We start from the raw sequence: 5,717 nt of genomic DNA on the forward strand, positions 1-5,717 counted from the left end.
CCTCATAACTTTCAGGAAAATGGATTTCTTTTAATGAAATCTTATAGAAAGGGAGAGGTACACAGTGACATATGTATGGAAGATACTGGAGGGGCTGGCACCAACCCTTGGGATTTAGAGTTATACCAGACCTCGAAATGGACGTCACTGCACTGTTCCGAAAGTCTCATCTAGGGCGAGGACCATGTACTGCAAAAGCTTAGGATTCAAGGGCCCACAACTATTCAACTCCTTGCCAAAACATCTGAGGGATCTCCATGGAGTGGGAGTAGATGTTTTCAAAAAACAACTTGACCCCTTACTATCCAAGATCCCAGAGGAACCAATATCAAGTCAGGAAACTCAAAAGACGGCAGCAATATCGAACTCGCTCCTTCACCAAAAGCCAAACCCATAGAATTGGCCAATTAAAAGGTGGTTACCACGGCGGTGCCCCAACATGGCCGCAGCTTCAAGGCTGAAACATATAAAAGAATAAATACCTTTCAAACGGCATAAATTACGATTGTAAAGAAATTTGTGGGGGAAATTTTTTTCCGAGGAGGTGATGAGATGAGTTTCGAATCAGGAAGATCAAGTAAGTTGGAACTACTAGGTCTGACGGGGATTCCCCCCATTTTCTTTTTTAACCACAACCTTCGAAGTGATGGGGGCGGGGTACCTTTTTAGGAAAAAAGTTTGAAATTTTTTTGGCACACCCCCTCTCACTTCGGACAGATTTTGGCCAGTTTTTTTGCACTTGAAAACCATGGGAGGAGTTTTTTCGGTAAAAAAATATTTAAAAAATAAGTTAATATTTTCAGAGGAAAAAGTGAATGATTTAAGGGAGATTTGGCTGTTGTTTCTAGCACATCCTAGAACCATCATCGTTTCTTTCTTACTCTCGAATGTATTGATGTTTTTCAATATTTTTCTCTCCATCGCCGAGGTCGACTTTGCCTTTCATCCTTTCGGGGTCAACTGGCACCCTCCCCCAAAATTTCGGGCCTTGTGCCCAGAGTAGAAAAGAATATTTTTCTCTCCATAAATACATTTATATGCTATAAAAAAAAAAATTGAAAAATTAGTATTTATTTGCAACTTCACTGCCTGTCCCCGATTGTTTGTTTATAATTTAAAATATTGGAGAGCCTGAGAAGGTTTGTCGTAAGACATGATAAATTTATTATTTTTACTGTAGCACGAGTTAGTTTTTTTCAGACAGATGCTGACTCGTTCAGATTCGTTTTTGCGAAGATTCCAACATCAACTTCCGGCCAAAACTGTAAAGTTCAGAGTTAGTCGCGGTGAAGACGTTGAACTGTCGGCTACACAATTTCCAGCTGTTCCTTCTATCAGCGCAGGGACATTAAACCTGGTATTATTTTAACCATTATGACTATTAAACCAAAACAACTGCCAGGCAATTTGCCTCTTCTCCACTTGACATTCGTCTACTTTTGTTTGAAGCTTATATCATTTTTTAAACCCTGTGTTGCTGAAATTGACGTCTACAGCCAGACCTGTCTTCATTATGACATTTGTCTCACGTGGAATTGGATGTCAGCTCCAACTTGAAAGACCCTGAAATTTTAGTAAGTGCGACTAAATTTATTCATGTCTTACGCCTGTTATTCCTCCACACTGTAACAACCTGTTATTTTGCACGCACCTCATTTTCTCCTGTTAACATACGTTTCTTCTGCTTTATTAGGAAACTTACATAAAAATTGCATTTATTTCAACACTTGATACCATTCATTATTGACTTTTCATATTTTCCGCTGCTTTTTATGTAAAACTACATTTCTGTAGAAACTGTCAGCTTATTATATACTAAATATTTGCTAAACGCTTATTGCCGGCATTTATCCAGTGATTAAAAAAAAAAAGAGGTATGTAAACGATAATTCATTTTAATAGCATAACTTTTCTGTTAGAAAATGTTTTGGCGAAAGTAAAGACTATTATGTACAACCCGGGGTTCAGGGTTTTTGTTACGCCGAAAATGGGTGGTGAGCTAATTCATTTAATTAAGGTGAGTAAAAATTTTAATTACATTTATTTATTTATTTGGCTTATATTCCACTAATGTGTTACTTAGGTATAAAATGTGTTTAATGGGAGAAAAATATGGAAAAAATATCAATACACGTGAGAGTGAACATGGAGGGTGGTTTGGAATGTGCTAGAAACAACAGCCAAATCTCCCCTGTATCGTACACCTTTTCCTCTGAAATTACTCTTTTACTTGTTTCAGTCTTTTGACTGTGGCCATGCTGGAGCACCGCCTTTAGTCGAGTAAATCAACCCCAGGACTTATTCTATCGGTCTCTTTTGCCGAACCGCTAAGTTACGGGACGTAAACACACCAGCATCGGTTGTCAAGCGATGTTGGGGGACAAACACATACATATATATGACAGGCTTCTTTCAGTTTCCGTCTACCAAATCCATTCACAAGGCTTTGGTCGGCCCGAGGCTATAGTAGAAGACACTTGCCCAAGATGCCACGCAGTGGGACTAAACCCGGAACCATGTGGTTGGTAAGCAAGCTACTTACCACACAGCCACTCCTACGCCTATATTATTTACAATTTTTTTTTACCGATGATGCGGTTTCTCATGAAAACGATGCCTCCCACCATTTCGAAGGTGGTTGTGAAATAATAGATGGGCAAGATCCTCGTTAAAATGGAGTAGTTCCAATCTACCTGATCCGAAACTCCTTTCCCCACAAATTTCCTTATAATCGTAATCTATGCCGTTCGAAAGGTATTTGTATAAAATTTCACTAAAAGATGCAGGTAATTTGTTCAGTTTAGGGATTTTTAAAAAGTAAGTAAGGGGGAGATAACTAGTAAAGGGAAACAAACAAACAAACAAGCACACACGCACGCACATTAGCTTTCCCTTCCCATTTCGTCAACTGACAGTTGACAAGACAACACGGGTTCGCGGAAATTACCGAGTTCTTTGTTGACAAAATTCTAGTCAAACCGAAAGATGGACCAAATGGCTGGCCTTGAGCCTTGCGTTATTATGACTGCCTAAAAGGAAATATTTGACGACTTACTGTTTTCATATTCAAACAGGACAGCATTAATTAATGCTGTATTTTTCGCTAGCTTTCCTCACATTTTACTAATTAATTATGCTGCAATTACTCTCATTTTACCAATTCAATTTATATCATATGTAACGGTCGTAAAGATCAACTTCTCAATTTGTAAGTAATTATTATGAAAGACGAGGAAATATATATTTCCCCCTTCAACATTATTATTGGTCATTTCCTATTTGCCGATGTTCGTAAAATCGAATTTGGGCAAAACTTCCAAATTCTCAATTTTACCAAAACTCTTGAAAATACCTCGAAACATTTTTCTCGCTCACTCTTTTCTCGCTGTTCTTCGTAGTGTGTTCCGCTTATGAAACGATTTACTGAAATAAACTTGTTGGATCACTATGGTTTCACGAACGTCAAATAGGAAATTAGCTTATTGTTTATCTCATTATTGCAGCTTTAAAATAAATCCTTTTCAACTTACCGTATTCTTATTTATCGGTGCCCGATATTAAATCACAATTAATATTTCCATTTTCCACTGCTGTAAAAGTTATTCCCCTTTATACGATTCTCCCCCCCCCCCCTCCGATTCTCCACGAGATGGCTCTACTGACTGGCTAGATTTGCTTCACTGATTTTCTTCATCCAATTCTCTCCATCTCAGTTTCTTCAATATTTTTTTCAAATTTTCAGTAATGTTAGGAAGGAGAGAATAAAGTCCTTAAATTTCCGAAGGATGGGGTGAGGAATTTCTAAAAATTCTCATATCGGTTCTGTTTCTTCACAAAATTTTCTATATATATGTATATATGCTTCAGATAGTGTAAGGTTTGGATTATAAAGGAATTTGTTGGGGGCAAACAATGTGATAAAATAATGAAAGAAAGGTTGTTGCAGTAACTGGTCCTGAAGTGTGACGGCAGTGTTGGGGTCTTCGGCACATTCTGGCATTTGTGTAGCTTGCAATGCCAAAATTTGGTACAATCCCTTCCAGATGTCTACTACTGCATCTCTCTCCCACCATCACTCCAGGGAGTAGAATCTTAGCTGTTTCGGCCTTTCTCAGTAGCTGAGCTGTTGCAATGAGACAATCTTCTTTGTGTAGCTTTACTGGACTGCTTCAGGGTCCACTCTTACACTGTGAGCTGACCACAATTAGGAGCTGTAGTCCAGGCGGCTGAGAACGACCGTCCTGGTTTCCTTCTCTGCGGTTCTGAAGGCTCTCAACATCCAGCCAGCCATCTACACCTTGTTGCTATCTTGTTAATGTGCACTTGGAAAGCGATATTGTCACGCACTGATTTAGGTTCTGGGATTGTAATCCCCCTTGGCCCAGTGTACTCTGTTTTTCATTCAATTTTGGGTGCTGATAGCACAGGGCTTGGAATTTTCCAGCATTAAACTGCATATCATTATCCTCAGCACATCTGCAAATTGCGTCCGACCCCTGCTCCAGGCGTGCAGCATTGCTAAGGTTTTGTATTTTTTGTGAGACTTTTGTATCATCTGTGTAGCTAGCAAGGGTGGCTTTCCGGGCAGCTGAGGGCCATTATGAAAAGCAGTGGTCCCAAGACATTGCTCTGTGGAACACCACTCACTATTTGTATTCTCTTTGAGTTGGCTCCATTCATATATATATATATATATAGGAGCCAACCTTTCTGGAAGTGGTAAACTCCATTGAACAGATCTTTTCTGGTAAAGCACCTGGCAGTGATGTTATCTCTCCTGAAGTTTACAAACATGGTGAACAGAAGCTTTTTAAAAAACTGCATAAACATCTGGAAGGTAGGCCGTGTACCACAGGACTTCAAAGATGCCTCAATTCAACATCTATATAAGAACAAAAGCAACAGAAGTGTCTGTGATAGTCATCGTGGAATATTGCTTCTGTCTGTTGCTGGTGAGGTTCTTGTTCGACTCATTCTTGACAGGATCATCAAACATGTTGTAAATGATATCTATCCAGAATCACAGTGTGGATTTTACTCTGGTTGTGGCACTATCGATTTGATCTTTTCCCTCCGACAGGTCATGGAGAAGCTACACGAGAAATCACACATTACAAATACAATCTGTAAGTGGAACAGTAAAACTCTGCAAGACTTTCCTCAAATTTAAAATGTGACATTGTTTTCGTTATCTCCATTCCAATGATGGAGCTTTGCATTGTTGTTAGAAACCAGCTCCTTCTTCAGAGGAAGAATTTAAATGATTAAATACAGAAGAGAAATACATACAAAACTGGTTTATATATACTTATCCATGTGACTGTGTATGTGTTTGTGTGTGTGTGTATGCGTGCGATTATTTCTTTGCCTTATTGCGTCACAATATTTGCTGTTTCAACTCCTTTTGATGAGGAAAACCGACGTTTTATTTTTTTGTCGATACGCATACACACACGCTCGTACACATACATATACAATCCTCCCCCCCCACACACATACTTTCTATTTTTCCTTTTTGTATCTGTCTACCTACCAATATAAGTATGTATCTTTCCACACACACGCATTTATATAACCCTGTTCTCTTGTGTAAATCTCCCGCCCTTTCAAACTGCTAATTGAATTGTTAACAAATGTCCTTGTTCACCTCGCGACCTTTGTTGCCAAGGCAACACCTGTTGCACAGGTGTCACGAACCGCACTCCCCCCCCCCCCCC

At 39.2% G+C, this 5,717-nt stretch overlaps 2 protein-coding genes and 1 long non-coding RNA gene across 6 annotated transcripts in view; 1 reads left to right on the top strand and 2 right to left on the bottom strand.

The window, feature by feature from the left end:
* Nucleotides 1-5,694, bottom strand: part of LOC106882917 (zinc finger protein 506-like) — a 9,466-nt gene extending 3,772 nt beyond the window's left edge. The window contains exons 1-2 of one of the 3 annotated variants that reach the window (XR_008265506.1): nt 3,531-5,694; nt 1-457 (exon numbers count right to left, since the gene is read on the bottom strand). The gene's annotated coding sequence lies outside the window, so the exon portion shown is untranslated. The remainder of the gene's footprint in view (nt 458-3,530) is intronic. The other 2 variants (XR_001411050.2, XM_052972900.1) reach the window with 2 other exon arrangements.
* The window catches only part of LOC106882916 (regulator of G-protein signaling 12), a 106,072-nt gene that overhangs the window by 90,087 nt on the left and 10,268 nt on the right, over nt 1-5,717 (bottom strand). The window lies entirely within an intron of this gene.
* Nucleotides 1,189-5,717, top strand: part of LOC128249397 (uncharacterized) — a 19,586-nt gene continuing 15,057 nt past the window's right edge. The window contains exon 1 of the long non-coding RNA XR_008265507.1: nt 1,189-1,574. This is a non-coding gene — a long non-coding RNA (uncharacterized LOC128249397). The remainder of the gene's footprint in view (nt 1,575-5,717) is intronic.

The sequence above is a fragment of the Octopus bimaculoides genome, chromosome 14 (assembly GCF_001194135.2).
Source record: "Octopus bimaculoides isolate UCB-OBI-ISO-001 chromosome 14, ASM119413v2, whole genome shotgun sequence".
Lineage (NCBI taxonomy): Eukaryota > Metazoa > Mollusca > Cephalopoda > Octopoda > Octopodidae > Octopus > Octopus bimaculoides.